Consider the following 14569-nt stretch of genomic DNA (forward strand, 5'->3'; position numbering starts at 1 on the left):
GTATTAATAACTGGACGCTGACGCTTGTGCTGATTAGAAAGGCATTCCCTCCTGGCAGCTGAGACATCTGAGTGCCTTTTGAGCTCATCTCTCCAGCCCTTCCCTGGCCCTGAAGAGAATGAGGGCGGCAGGATGATAATAACAATAGCCACGCTGTTTGAGGTGCTGGAGAGTGCCAGGCCGCGGTGCCAAATGCGTCATCCACATGGCTGCCTTCAGTCCCTTCAGGTGCTTTTCGTATCCCCTTCATGTGCATGGGGAAACTGAGGCTCCTGGGAGGTCAAGGAACACGCCGCAGGCCACACAGCAGGTGAGCCTCCGGGCAGGGACTCAGATGCTCTCTGCCAGCAGAACCCAGCCTTGCCGTGGGTGGTGTGAGCCAAAGACGGGCGTCCTGCTCGGGCCACATAAACACGCAGGCCCAGTTCCTTTAACTTCCAGGAACAGGATGACTGGCACGGTATGGGGTGTGGGGCGGGGCGACTTCCGGGAAGCGGTGGCAGAATCCGGCCTGTTGACTGGACCTCATGACCGCCCAGTCCGGGAGAGTGGCCCTCTCTGGCTTCCGGGTGGGGAGCTGGCTGACAGAAACCTCTGCTCCTATTGTGTGGGACGGGCAGGCCTTGATCCGCCTGCTTACCTGTTTTCTCTTGATGCTAGTTCTCCACCCCTCACTGCCCTCTTTACCCCCTTGAGTACCTTGATGTACCCGACTAGTTGGGGCCTCCCAGAAGACAGGGTCAACTCCTCTGAAAGGAGAGCAAAGGGCCTCATTGCCCAGGGACTCACAGTCACAAAGGCCTGAGGCCGTTTAGTGTTCTAACTTTAATTTTTGAGGAGTAATATAGCATAGTGGTTAAGCCTGCAGCCTCTGGAGCCGGACTACTGCTGGGCTTCCCTTCCAGATCTGCTACTTAGGGCTCTGTAGCTTTGGTCAGACTTTTTAATCTCTCTATGCCTCAGTTTCCCCATCTGTAAAATGGGGGAGAAAAACCTACCTCATAAGGTTGTCATGAAAATTAAATAAACTAATAAATGTAAAGTGTACATTTCCATAATCATAAATCCTGGCACAGAATAAGCACCCAATCAGTGTTAGCTGCTATTTCCAAACAGTGGTACATAAAGAATCACAAACAGGATGGAGAAAATTCCCTGGGGAACCAGTGGTTAAGACTCTCACTTCCAATGCAGAGGGCATGAGTTTAATCCCTGGTCAAAAAGAAAAAGAATCACAAAGAGAATGGAAAAGGGAAGAGGTTCACCAAGCAAAAAACAGTCATCTTATCTTCACCCACATGTTCATAACAGCCCTATTTACAATAGACAAGATATGGGAACAACCCAAGCGCCCATCTGTGGATGAACAGATAAAGAAGATATGGTGTATACACCATGAAATGGAATGGAATACGAATCAACCATTGGAACACTTTTATTGCTGTTGTTTAGCTAGTCAGTCGTGTCTGACTCTTTTGTGACCCCGTGAACTATAACTCATCAAGCTCCTCTGTCCACGGGATTTCCCAGGCAAGGATACTGGAATGGGTTGCCATTGGTTTCTCCAGGGATTGAACTGTGTCTCTTGCATTGGCAGGCAGATTTTTTTTTTACCACTGAGCCACCAGAGAAGCCCATTGAAATATTAATCAACCATTTAAAAAGATGAACTCTTGCAATTTGCAATGGCATGGATGGACATTGACAGCAACAAGTGAAATAAGTCAGAGAAAGACAAATTCTGTATGAATTTCATTCTTATGTGGAATGTAAGAAACTAATAAACAAATGAACAAAAACAAAATAAATGAATAAACCAAACAAAAGCAAACGTGTAGATACAGAGAATAGCCTATCAGGTTACCAGAGGGAAAGGCTATCGGGGAGGGGATGTTTAAAGGGGATCAACTGTATGATGATGGGTGGGAACTACATTTTTGGTGATGAGCACATTGTAGGGTATGCTGAGGAGAAATATAATGTGCTACACTTGAAACTTACATAATGTTTTAAATCAATGTCACCTCAATAAAAATAAAAAATAATCTGTAAGCCCACCATTCAACACAACCACTGACACTGTTTCACTCCATTTCTTTCCAATATTTTTTTCCTGTCCATGATTTTCACAACATTACAATCATAAAGTACTCAAAAGTTGTACAACTTTGGGACTTTTTCTTCATTTAACATTTTACTCTAAGTCTTTTCTATAATCATGTAATAGGTTCTTATTGAGGGTCTATTACATATTGAGCCTTATTCTAGGTTCTGGGAAAATAGATGCCAGCAAAACAGACAAACTCCTTGTCTCCAGGAACTTATATTCTAATGGGCATTGCTACATTGTCTTCAGAACTCATTCTTTTACATTGCAGTCTCATCTACATACCACAGAGAGCACCGATGTGAAACGTGGAGCTCCATTAATTTTTACATATATATTTACCCATGTAACTGCCACCCAGATCAAATTGCAGAATATTTCCATCATCCTAGAAGATTTTTTTCACCTTCCCCATCAATAACCACCCCTCTTCTGTACAGATCAGTTTCACCTGTTTAAGAACAGGATCTGTTCTTTTAAGAATGCTTTTTTTTTCTTTTTTAAATTATGAAAATATGATAACACATTTACAGGAGACTTGGAAAACACAGGACAAAGTCACATATTGTTTCACATTAAAACTGTTTGTTTTACATAGATAAATTAAGATTTTTCAGCTCAGTTCAGTCGCTCACTTGTGTCCAACTCTTTGCGACCCCATTGACTGCAGCACACCAGGCCTCCCTGTCCATCACCAACTCCCAGAGTTTACTCAAACTGAGGTCCATTGAGTTGGTGATGCCATCCAACCATCTCATCCTCTGTTGCCCCCTTCTCCTCCTGCCTTCAATCTTTCCCAGCATCAGGGTCTTTTCAAATCAGTCAGCTCTTTGCATCAGGTGGCCAAAGTATTGGAGTTTCAGCTTCAATCAGTCCTTCCAATGAATGTTCAGGACGGATTTCCTTTAGGATGGACTGGTTGGATCTCCTTGCTGTCCAAGGAACTCTCAAGAGTCTTATCCAACACCACAGTTCAAAAACATCAATTCTTCAGCGCTCAGCTTTCTTTATAGTCCAACTCTCACATCCATACAAGACTACTGGAAAAACCATAGCTTTGACTAGACAGACCTTGATCGGCAAAGTAATATTTCTGCTTTTTAAAAGACTGTCTAGGTTGGTCATAACTTTTCTTCCAAGGAGCAAGCATCTTTTAATTTCATGGCTGCAGTCACCATCTGCAGTGATTTTGGAGCCCCCCCAAAAATGAAGTTTCTCACTGTTTCCACTGTTTTCCTATCTAATTGCCAAGAAATGATGGGACCAGATACCATGATCTTAGTTTTCTGAATGTTGAGTTTTAAGCCAACTTTTTGACTCTACTCTTTCACTTTCACCAAGAGGCTCTTTAGTTCTTCTTCACTTTCCTGTAATAAGGGGGATGTCATCTGACTATCTGAGGTTATTGATATTTGAGGTTCTAATCTTATAATCTGAGGTTATAAAATTTTTAGTCGGAGTTTCAATATCAAACTCTCAGAAATTAATAGAATGAATGTACATAGAAGTAGAAGAATATAGTAGACCTGAAAAGCATTATGAAACGAGTCGACATAATTAATATTTATACAATTTTCACACAACAGTAGGATACAAATTCTATTCAAGTTCCCATAGACTATAAACTAGGAGACAATGGAAAATATCCAGAGACATAAGATCAGGTGCAGAAATTTCATGGTCGACAGGTATTGAAATCATAGAGAGTCTGTTCTCTTATTTCTGTGGAATTATGTTAGAGATCAATATCAAAAGATATTTGAAAATAACCCACATATTTTCAAGTGCAGTGTGACATTTACCAAGAGAGGTCTCTGACTTAGCCATTGAAAGACTCAGTAAAGTTAGAAGACTGAAAAAACAGGGTGATTGCAGAGAATTCCTATTTTTTGATGGCCGCAAACTACCCTATCCTATAGGTATGTTGTTGGACACATCTTTTGCTTTTAGCTTCTCAGAGTTACCAACAGTGCTATATTGAAAGCCACATTTTAAATTATTCCCCTAGGCTCAGTTCTCAGAAGTGGGATTGATTTTTGAAAGAGTTCTTGACAGGCTGCTTTATTAAAATGTCATATAGCTCCACAAGAGAGGGACAAGCTGTGGGCACATAGCGTAACTACAGTCCAGCTCAATCACCTGCCTCCTTAACTGGACTCACCTAGAATTTAACTAGAATCCTCAGCATATATAATACAGTGGTAAGGAAAGGCGTGCCCACAAGTCTGACTGGCTGGAGAAGGGCTCACAAGGCAGAATCTCCCTTGGTCTTGAGTTTGGCCCTCGGCTTCACAATGTCAGAACTCTGACTTCCTGCAGCCCTCCATGAGGGCATTCATCTTTCATCGATGGACTGACAAAAACCAAGCAACACAGTCTGATTTAATCAGTAAGGCAGGCATCAATCTAAGAGTTTACAAACATAAATTTAACAAGAATGCACACACGAGAAGACTGGTGTGTCCTCTGTCTGTTAAAAGGCAGGGGGGAAGCCAAATTATAAAGAGTACATTTCTTGGTGGCTCAATCTGGTCATCAGAAAGCAGAGCTGGCGAGAAGGAAGCTTGAGATATCGAGAGAATGCAACTTATCTTCACCTCAGTGAACACCCTCAGCTCTGAGTCCTTAAGGGAAACTGAGTTCAATCCAGCATTCCTTGACAATTTGTCCTTCCCGCCCCAAACCTAAAAGACCAGACCCTGTGCATTCTCCTACCTGCCCTTAAATCTACTTCTTCCTGATCACAGCCTAACCCAAGCCAGCATCATCTCTCGCTGAAACCTTTGTAACTGACCTCCCCGTATTGCCTTCACTCACCCTTGATCCAATCTCTAACTGGCAGTTAAGTGATCTTTTAAACTGGAACTCCCATCATCATCTCTACTTAAAACCCTTTGGTGGGACTTCCCTGGTGGTCCAGTGGTTAAAAGTTCGCCTTACAATGCAGGGGACAAGGGTTCGATCCCTGGTCCGGGAAGATTCCACACACCGCAGAGCAGCTAAGCCCACCCTCCATAACTAGTGAGCCTGTGTTCTAGAAACCATGAGCCACAACTACTGAAGCCTGTGCCTCTAGAGTCCATTCTCTGCAGTAAGAGAAGCCACCGCAATAAACCCACTCTGCAATGAGAGAATGCCAGAAAGAAGCAACAAAGACCCAGCATAGCCAAAAATACATATGCTAATTAACGTTAAAAAACTTTAAATCCTTTGGTGATGGAAAGATGAATAGATAAAAATCAATGAGTGAATGGATAAACTAAAAGTAATTTATGCATACAATATTCAGCTTTAAAAATGAAGAAATTCTGACATGCCACATGAACTGAACACATTATGCTAAGTGAAATAAGTTAGACACAAAAGGACAAATATTATTGTATATTATATAACGCTTACATGAATTACCTAGAGCAGTCAGATTCATAGAGACAAATAGTAAAATAGTGATTGCCAGTGACAGGGGGAGGAGGGAATGAAGGTTATTGTTTAATGGGCAGAGTTTCAGTTTGGGAAAATGAAAAAAGTTCTGGAGATGGATGCTGGCTGCACAACAAAGTAAATGTACTTAATACCACTGAACTGTACTTTTAAACATGATTAATTTTACATTATGCATATTTCACCATTATTAAAAGAATTTCAATGACCCATTACTTTTACCTCAAAATCCATCACATGGTCTTCCCTACAGACCCAACAGGATCGACCCCTGCCTTGTGCTGGTATTTGGGGACTGATCACACTTCTTTCCCCTCAGTTGAGATCTGGACCCATTTGGAAATAGGAAAGGAAGTCAGGAAGATGGAGAGATAAAGATAGGGGCTTGGGACTTCCCTGGCACTTCAGTGCTTAGGGCTCCATACTCCCCATTGCAGGGGCATGGGTTTGATCCCTGATCTGGGAACTTGGATCCTGCATGCCACCAAGTTTGACCAAAAATAAACAAATAAATAAATAAAAAGGATATGGGCTTAACTACTGATAAAGTTGGGTTGGAGAAAGGCTTGTAACTACAGGTGCAATGGAGCTTCCTAATACCTTTCTCTCTGCCTTGCTTGCCCCAACTCCTCATTTAATCTTCCACTTCAGTTCTCGGTAGAGCAGCCAGGCTCATTTATTCCCTGCAGCCATGGTGCTCTTCGCTCCACTGCTTACGTAGCCAATTGCTACTCATGAGTCTTAGTATATATGTATCAGTCTTATATTTCTTAGTGATAAATGTCTTAGGCTGAGAGGCCTTCCATAACCCAAACGACCCATCCTACCCCCACTCCATGCTGTTAACACATCTCGTGGCCTTTAGATTTCCTCCTTCATAGCACTTTTCAGAGCTGTATTTATGTGTCTTTTTGCACCACCACTCGTGGACATAAATAAAAAGGTAGGTGAGTTCTAGGAGAGCAGGCCCTGTGCCTGGCATCGCCAACTCAATAGACATGAGTTTGAGAAAGTTCCAGGAGATGGTGAAGGACAGGGAAGCCTGGCATGCTGCAGTCCATGGGGTCGCAAAGAGTCAGACACGATTGAGCAACTGAACAATAAGTGGCACAGCGCCTCACTTTTTAGCTCCACACATGCTGGAGAACATTCTATTTACTAGCACTCAGCTCATGGAGAGCTCTGTATACTGTTGTAAGAAGGATGTGGGTCAAGCTTTGGTGTTGGGAGGTCAGAGGTGAGTCTAAGCAACATTCAGGGCTACACTGAGCATCAGGCCTTTTTTGTTTTGCGGGGTCTACAGGCTTGGTGTTTGGGGGCTGATCATTACAGCTTTCTTAGAAATATCAGGAAGTTAAGTGTGATTACCTGGGGCTTTCTTCTCTACCCTTTCCCCAAACACTACTTCTGTGTGTGTGTGCTCACTCATGTCTGACTCTGTGACCCCATGGACTATAGCCTGCCAGGCTCCTCTGTCCATGGGATTTTCCAGGCAAGAACTGGAATGGGTTGTCATTTCCTTCTCCAAGAAACACTGCTTAGCCCCTGCTCTAAATAATTTTTGACCAAGTATTTAAAGAATGTCAGCTTGTGTCTCACTTGGACCCTCAAGTCTCAATATCAACGCCACCTCCTGTCAAAAGCTTTCCCTGACCCTCCAGGTCCCCTCATGTAAGAACAGCTTAGGGTCCCCTCCTCCAATTTCATGCAGCCCCTTTCTGGTACTAATCACACTAATCACACTAGTGCCTTTGCTCCCTAAGATGTTTCTGTCTCCCCTGTTAGACTTGGAGGGCATTGAGGGCCGGGGCCTTATCTTCTTATTCACTGCTTTTCACCAGCATCTAGCATAATTTCTTGCACATAACAGGCACTCCCTAAATAGCTGTTGACAATGAGTAAAGTACCTGCCATGTGCCAGGTACTAGCTGGTACTCCTTAGGAAAGATATGTGTAGTGAAATTTGCTGGCTGTTCTCCTAACCTCTGGATTTAAGCCACTAAGTCCCATCCTCCAGGACACAGCTTGGTCAAGCAAGAGCCTGAAACCCTAGATAAGTCAATCAGGTTCAGAAAGACTCAGTTCTTAGACTATTTGAGGAATAGAGATTTGCAATTGACTTTCCTATTCCTGTGGGATATGAGGTCCCATGGCTGAATCCCTAGAAGCACTGCTGACCATCTGGACCCATGAGAAGAGCCAGCATTAAGATGAAGTCAGCATCATTGAGGGCTTCCCCGGTGGCTCAGCGGTAAAGAATCTGCCTGCAATGCAGGAGACGAGGCTTCGATCCCTGGGTTAGGAAGATTCCCTGGAGGAGGGCATGGCAACTCACTCCAGTATTCTTGCCTGGAAAATCCATGGAGAGAGGAGTCTGGCAGGCTACAGTCCGTAGCGTCACAAAGAGTTGGACGTGACTGAAGTGACTTCATACACACGCACAGCATCATTGAAGGGTCTTTGGGGATATATGAGCAGCTGAATCAAACTTTTCCTGAGGCTAGTCCTCCCATCTCCATTCTTCTCAGGCAAGCATGCCAATCTTCCTTTCAAGTAAGTTTGAGTTGGGTTTCTGCCCTTATAACATGAAGCATCCAAAAGGGTCAGAGGCAGCCCAAGCTTCATCATCTCAGTACCTGCTGAGAAACTGAATGGATCCACAGTTCGGGATGCTCTTGGGACCTTATCTCGTAGCCCTCAACTCCTCATCCGTGACTCATCCACCATGACTCTCAGACAGGGACAACCCCCAACAGCATCTCTTGGACCAACGGGCAGGGGATATGGGACTTGGTCTTAACTACCAGAAGCTCCAGCTGCTCTCAGTCCTCACCAAGGAGATAAAACAGGACCCATCCAAAGACAAAACAGCCTGCATCTGGCACATGACCTTCTTGCGCCCCTAAATCACTTGTCTGGGGGCTAGGTCAGAAATGACCATTTAAGGGAATTTCCACGTGGTCCAGTAGTTAGGACTCCATGCTTTCACTGCTGAGGGCCCAGGTTCAATCCCTGATCAGGCAACTAAGATCACATAAGATATGTGGCACAGTACAAAAAAAAAAAAAAAAGAAAAAGAAATGATCATTTCCATCTTCTTGGTACAAGCATAGTGAAGGTGTAGGATTGAAGAATCAGATCCTTCTTTTTGCAGATGGGGAAACTCTGGCCTAGAGCAGGGAGGAGACTTGCTCAAGGTCACATCGCTTGTTAGTGCCAGAGCTGGCACTCTCTTAAAGGAGTTTCTGCCATCAGCCTCCCCCTGCAGAGATGGGGCTGGGGCTCCACCAGCTGGGGAAGGAGAGAGGTAGGAATACTGATGGGGATTCTCCCTACCATGACAGGGTAGGAGCTGCTTCTCAAACAGTCACCGCTAGGCCTGGCTAGTCATCCTTAATTGTTTGGTAACATTTTGACAACACTTTTCTGTTGACCTAGGGTGAGATGACTTCAGAGGGCATGAAATCTCTGACAAAGCATCAGTGATGTCTCTAGAATTTCTCCAGCGGGGGAACTTAGCAAGACCAACAATCTGATGGGAAAGGGACCAAGAGACTCACCTTGGAGCTATATTTACATAGCAAGTTTACTGTTGTTACTTAGACCAGGATTTTTCAATTTCCACGTTGTTGACATCTGAAGCAGGAGAACTCATTGTTGGGGGAGGGCTGTCCTGTGCTTTGTAGAGTATTTAGCAGCATTCTTGGTCTCCCCTACTGGATGTCTACAGCACTTACCCTGCCCACTGTGATAACCAAGAATGTCTCCAGACATCACCAAATGCCCCCCAAAAGGCAAACTGCCCCATTTGAGAAACACTGACATGCCTGCATGTTTAAGTGGCTGAGAGGGCATGATGAAGATTCTTCTAAAAGAAGAATGGAGATAAAAACACAAGGAACACTCCCTGGTGCAAGAGAATAAAATCGCTGGAGGCATAAACAGCTCTAGGCGAACCATGAACTTTGATCTTATTTGCCCCGCTTCCCTTTTTTGACCGTTTTCTTCTCTTTCTTGGCTCCCATTCCTACATAGAAAAAAAAAATTAATAAACCGTTCAGAAAAAATTGGTATTTGCATTCACATTAGAGTGAAGCAAGCAGTGTACAATAGTTACAAGCGGTTATAAATACAAGATACACTTAAGATGCAAGCATTTCCCTGTATATAAGCTATATCTCAAAAAAATAATAAAAAAGCATATAGCAATTATAAGCTGGATTCAAGTCCCAATTTATACGTTTCCTAGCTGTGTGACTTGGTGTAAGTCCTCTCATCTCTCTTTTTTCTTTTTTTTTTGCCATGCCATTCCACTTGTGGGATCTTACTTTCCTGACCAGGGATTGAACCCTGACCCCAGCAGTGAAAGTGCAGACTCCTAACCACTGAATCACCAGGGAATTCCCTCCTCTCACCTCTTAGAACCTTTGCTTCCTCAGCTGTAAAGGGGGGTGGTAATAGTATGTATCACAGGATAACTGTGCAGAATCAATGATATAACGCACTTTGTATAATGCCTTTAACCGGAGGCAAAATGTGTAGTAGCTATTATGTATTCAATTCACATTTATATTACCTATTTATATTTATCTAGTTTATAGGTGAAATTGCTCCTTGATGATCTGCTTCCTGTGGATTTGTTCCTAACTGTTGCTTCTTGATCTGCACACAGATTTCTCAGGAGGCAGGTAAGGTGGCCTGGTATTCCCATCTCTTGAAGAATTTTCCAGTTTGTTGTGATCCACACAGTCAAAGACTATTGCAGAAGTAGATGTTTTTCTAGAATTCTCTTGCTTTTTTGATGATGTTGGCAATTTGATCTCTGGTCCCTCTGCCTTTTCTAAATCCAGCTTGAACATCTGGAAGTTCTGTTCATGTACTGTTGAAGCCTCCCTTGGAGAATTTTGAGCATTACTTTGCTAGCAACTGTGCAGTAGTTTGAACATTCTTTGGCATTGCCTTTCTTTGGGATTGGGATGAAAACTGACCTTTTCCAGTCCTGCGGTCACTGTTGATTTTTCCAAATTTGCTAGCATATTGAGTGCAGCACTTTCACAGCATCATCATTTAGGATTTGAAATAACTCAGCTGGAATTCCATCACATCTACTAGCTTTGTTCATAGTGATGCTTCCTAAGGCCCATTTGACCTTCCACTCCAGGATGTCTGGCTCTAGGTGAGTGATCACACCATCATGGTTTTCTAGGTCATGAAGATCTTTTTTGTATAGTTCTTCTGTGTGTTCTTGCCACCTCTTCTTAATATCTTCTGCTTCTGTTAGGTCCATACCATTTCTTCTATTGTGCCCATCTTTGCATGAAATGTTCCCTTGGTATCTCTAATTTTCTTGAAGAGATCTCTAGTCTTTCCCATTCTACTGTTTTCCTCTATTTCTTTGATTGATTACCTAGGAAGACTTTCTTATCTCTCCTTGCTATTCTTTGGAACTCTACATTCAGATGGATATATCTTTCCTTTTCTCCTTTGCTTTTTGCATCTCCTTTTCTCAGCTATTTGGAAGGCCTCTTCAGACAACCATTTTGCCTTTTTGTATTTCTTTTTCTTGGGCATGATTTTGATCACAGCCTCCTGTACAATGTGATGAACCTCCATCCATAGTTCTTCAGGTACTCTATCAGATCTAATCCCTTGAATCGATTTGGCACTTCCACTGTATAGTCGTAAGGGATTTGATTTAGGTCATACTTGAATGGTCTAGTGGTTTTCCCTACTTTCTTCAATTTAAGTCTGAATTTTGCAATAATGAATTCATAATCTGAGCCACAGTCAGCTCCTGGTTTTGTTTTGGCTAACTGTATAGAGGTTCTTCATCTTCAGCTGCAAAGAATATAATCAGTCTGATTTCGGTATTGACCATCTGGTGATGTCCATGTGTAGAGTTATCTCTTGTGTTGTTGGAAGAGGGTATTTGCTATGACCAGTGCGTTCTCTCTCTCTTTTTTCTTTTTCTTTTCTTTTCTTTTCCACTGTGCAACCCGCTTCAGTGCCTGCAGCCTACTGGCAGAGGCCAGGCAATGGTTCGGGGCCGCGTTTGCTCTGGCATGGGACACAGTGCGTTCTCTTAGTAAAACTCTGTTAACCTTTAACTAGCTCCATTTTGTACTTCAAGGCCAAGTTTGCCTATTACTCCAGGTATCTCTTGACTACCTACTTTTGTATCCCTATGATGAAAAGGACATCTTTTTTTGGTGTTAGTTCTAGAAGGTCTTCATAGAATCATCATAGGTCTTCATAGAACCATTCAGCTTCAGCTTATTCGGCATTAGTGGTTGGGACATAGGCTTGGATAACTGTGATATTGAATGGTTTGCCTTGGAAATGGAATGGAGATCATTCTGTTGTTTTTGAGCTTGCACCCAAGCACTGCATTTCGGACTGTTTTGTTGACCATGAGGGCTACTCCATTTCTTCTAAGGGATTCTTGCCCACAGTAGTAGATGTACTGGTCATCTGAATTAAATTTGCCCGTTCTGGTCCATTTTATTTCGCTGATTCCTAAAATGTCACTGATCCCTTTAAGATAGGAAAAGTAACGTCTAGAAACACAGCAATTTTCTGTGGGACTTTGGACCCTTGGCTTATTAGTTCCACTGAGTCTCAGTTTCCCCAAGTTGTAACTAATACTGTCCACTTTGTAGAGTTCTTGTGAGATTTATAAACGACATGACTCTAGACGGGTCTGGGATTTCAGACTTGCCATAAGACAGGGGCAAGCAGCTGCACCAATAAAGCCTGCCAGCAGGGGGCAGGAACGCTCCGTCCAAGTTCCCACCTATGGAAGACATTTCATTTTCTGAGCATGGTTGTCTAACTTTTTATCATGGAAAACTTCAAACAGACACAAAAAGTAGAATAGCATAATGAACCCCACGTACCCAGGTTTCTACAACTATAAATATTTCAGTCAGTCGTCCTCCCTCTTTTTGTTTCCTATGCTTCTTGCAAAGTATTTTAAAACATATCCCAAATCTCATTTCATTTTATCCAGAATACATCAGTATGCATTTCTAATTGAAAAGGGCTTTTATTACCACAGACACTATGTCATTATCACACCTAACAAAAAAGAACAAATAATTCCTTGATCTATTAGTTAATATTCAAATTTCCCTGATTGTACCAAAGATGTCTTTTGACAGTTATTAATAATCCACCTGAACTATTAATGAGGATCTAAATAAGGTTTTTGCATTTGGTAAGTGTCTTGAGTTTTATGATTTACCATTCTACCTTCCTTTTTAATTTTCATGCAATAAATTTATTGCAGAAACCAGGTCACTTGTTTTGTATGAATAGAAAGAAAGTGAAAAGTGAAATTGCTCAGTTGTGTCCAACTTTTTGCGACCCCATGAACTGCAAAGTGCCAGGCTCCTCCCTCCATGGGATTCTCTAGGCAAGAATACTGGAGTGGGTTTCAATTTCCTTCTCCAGGGAATCTTCCCAACCCAGGGATCAAACCCCGCCAGGGTTCTTTTTTGTTAGGTGTGATGATGACGTAGTGTCTGTGGTAATAAAAGTCTTTTAGAATGTTCCACATTTTGAGTTTGGCTGACTATGGTGTTTGTCTAAGTCCCATATTTCTGATAAACTGGTAACTAGATCTTGGTTTGCTTAAGTTTCTTTTTTTTTTTTTTTTTTCTTCAGGCAAGAATATTCTGTGGAAAGCACTGTGTGCCCCTCTTAATGATTTTAAGGTTGGTCAGTGGATTCAGGCAGTGTTAGCCTAAAGTCTCACTGAATTATAAATTTTCTCAACAGTCTTTCATCCAATTGTTTCAGCATCATTTCATGATTGCTTCCTAAACTCATTATTTCATTAAGTTTTGCAAAACTGTATTTTTCTAATCCTATCATTTCTTCTGCATTTATTCATTGGAATTCTTCTATAAAAATAACTTTTTCTTATCTACTATTTGGTTACCTGCAATATAACTCATCTTGCTATAAGAATAGGAAGGAGAGATAAGAAAGCCTTCCTCAGCGATCAGTGCAAAGAAATAGAGGAAAACAACAGAATGGGAATGACTAGAGATCTCTTCAAGAAAATTAGAGATACCAAGGGAATATTTCATGCAAAGATAGGCTCAGTAAAGGACAGGAATGGTATTGACCTAACAGAAGCAGAAGATATTAAGAAGAGGTGGCAAGAATACACAGCAGAACTGTACAAAAAATATCTTCATGACCCAGATTATCACCATGGTATGATCACTCACCTAGAGCCAGACATCCTGGAATGTGAAGTCAAGTGGGCCTTAGGAAGCATCACTATGAACAAAGCTAGTGGAGATGATGGAATTCCAATTGAGCTATTTCAAATCCTGAAAGATGATGCTGTGAAAGTGCTGCACTCAATATGCCAGCAAATTTGGAAAACTCAGCTGTGGTCACAGGACTGGAAAAGGTCAGTTTTCATTCCAATCCCAAAGAAAGGCAATCCCAAAGAATGCTGAAACTACCACACAATTGCACTCATCTCACATGCTAGTAAAGTAATGCTCAAAATTCTCCAAGCTAGGCTTCAGCAATACGTGAACCGTGAACTTCCAGATGTTCAAACTGGTTTTAGAAAAGGCAGAGGAACCACAGATCAAATTGCCAACATCCGCTGGATCATGGAAAAAGCAAGAGAGTTCCAGAAAAACATCTATTTCTGCTTTATTGACTATGCCAAAGCCTTTGACTGTGTGGATCACAATCAACTGTGGAAAATTCTGAAAGAGATGGGAATATCAGATCATCTGGCCTGCCTCCTGAGAAATCTGTATGCAGGTCAGGAAGCAACAGTTAGAACTGGACATGGAACAACAGAGTGGTTCCAAATAGGAAAGGAGTACATCAAGGCTGTATATTGTCACCCTGCTTATTTAACTTATATGCAAAGTACATCATGAGAAATGCTGGACTGGAGGAAGCACAAGCTGGAATTTAAGATTGCCAGGAGAAATATCAATAACCTCAGATATGCAGATGACACCACCCTTAAGGCAGAAAGTGAAG

General features: G+C 42.2%; 1 pseudogene; it reads right to left on the bottom strand.

The window, feature by feature from the left end:
• Positions 1-11533: 11533 nt before the first annotated feature.
• LOC136165828 (small nucleolar RNA SNORA42/SNORA80 family) lies at positions 11534-11624 on the bottom strand (annotated as a pseudogene).
• Between the last annotated feature and the right edge of the window lie 2945 nt (positions 11625-14569).

This window comes from Muntiacus reevesi, chromosome 3 (genome assembly GCF_963930625.1).
Source record: "Muntiacus reevesi chromosome 3, mMunRee1.1, whole genome shotgun sequence".
NCBI classification, from domain to species: domain Eukaryota; kingdom Metazoa; phylum Chordata; class Mammalia; order Artiodactyla; family Cervidae; genus Muntiacus; species Muntiacus reevesi.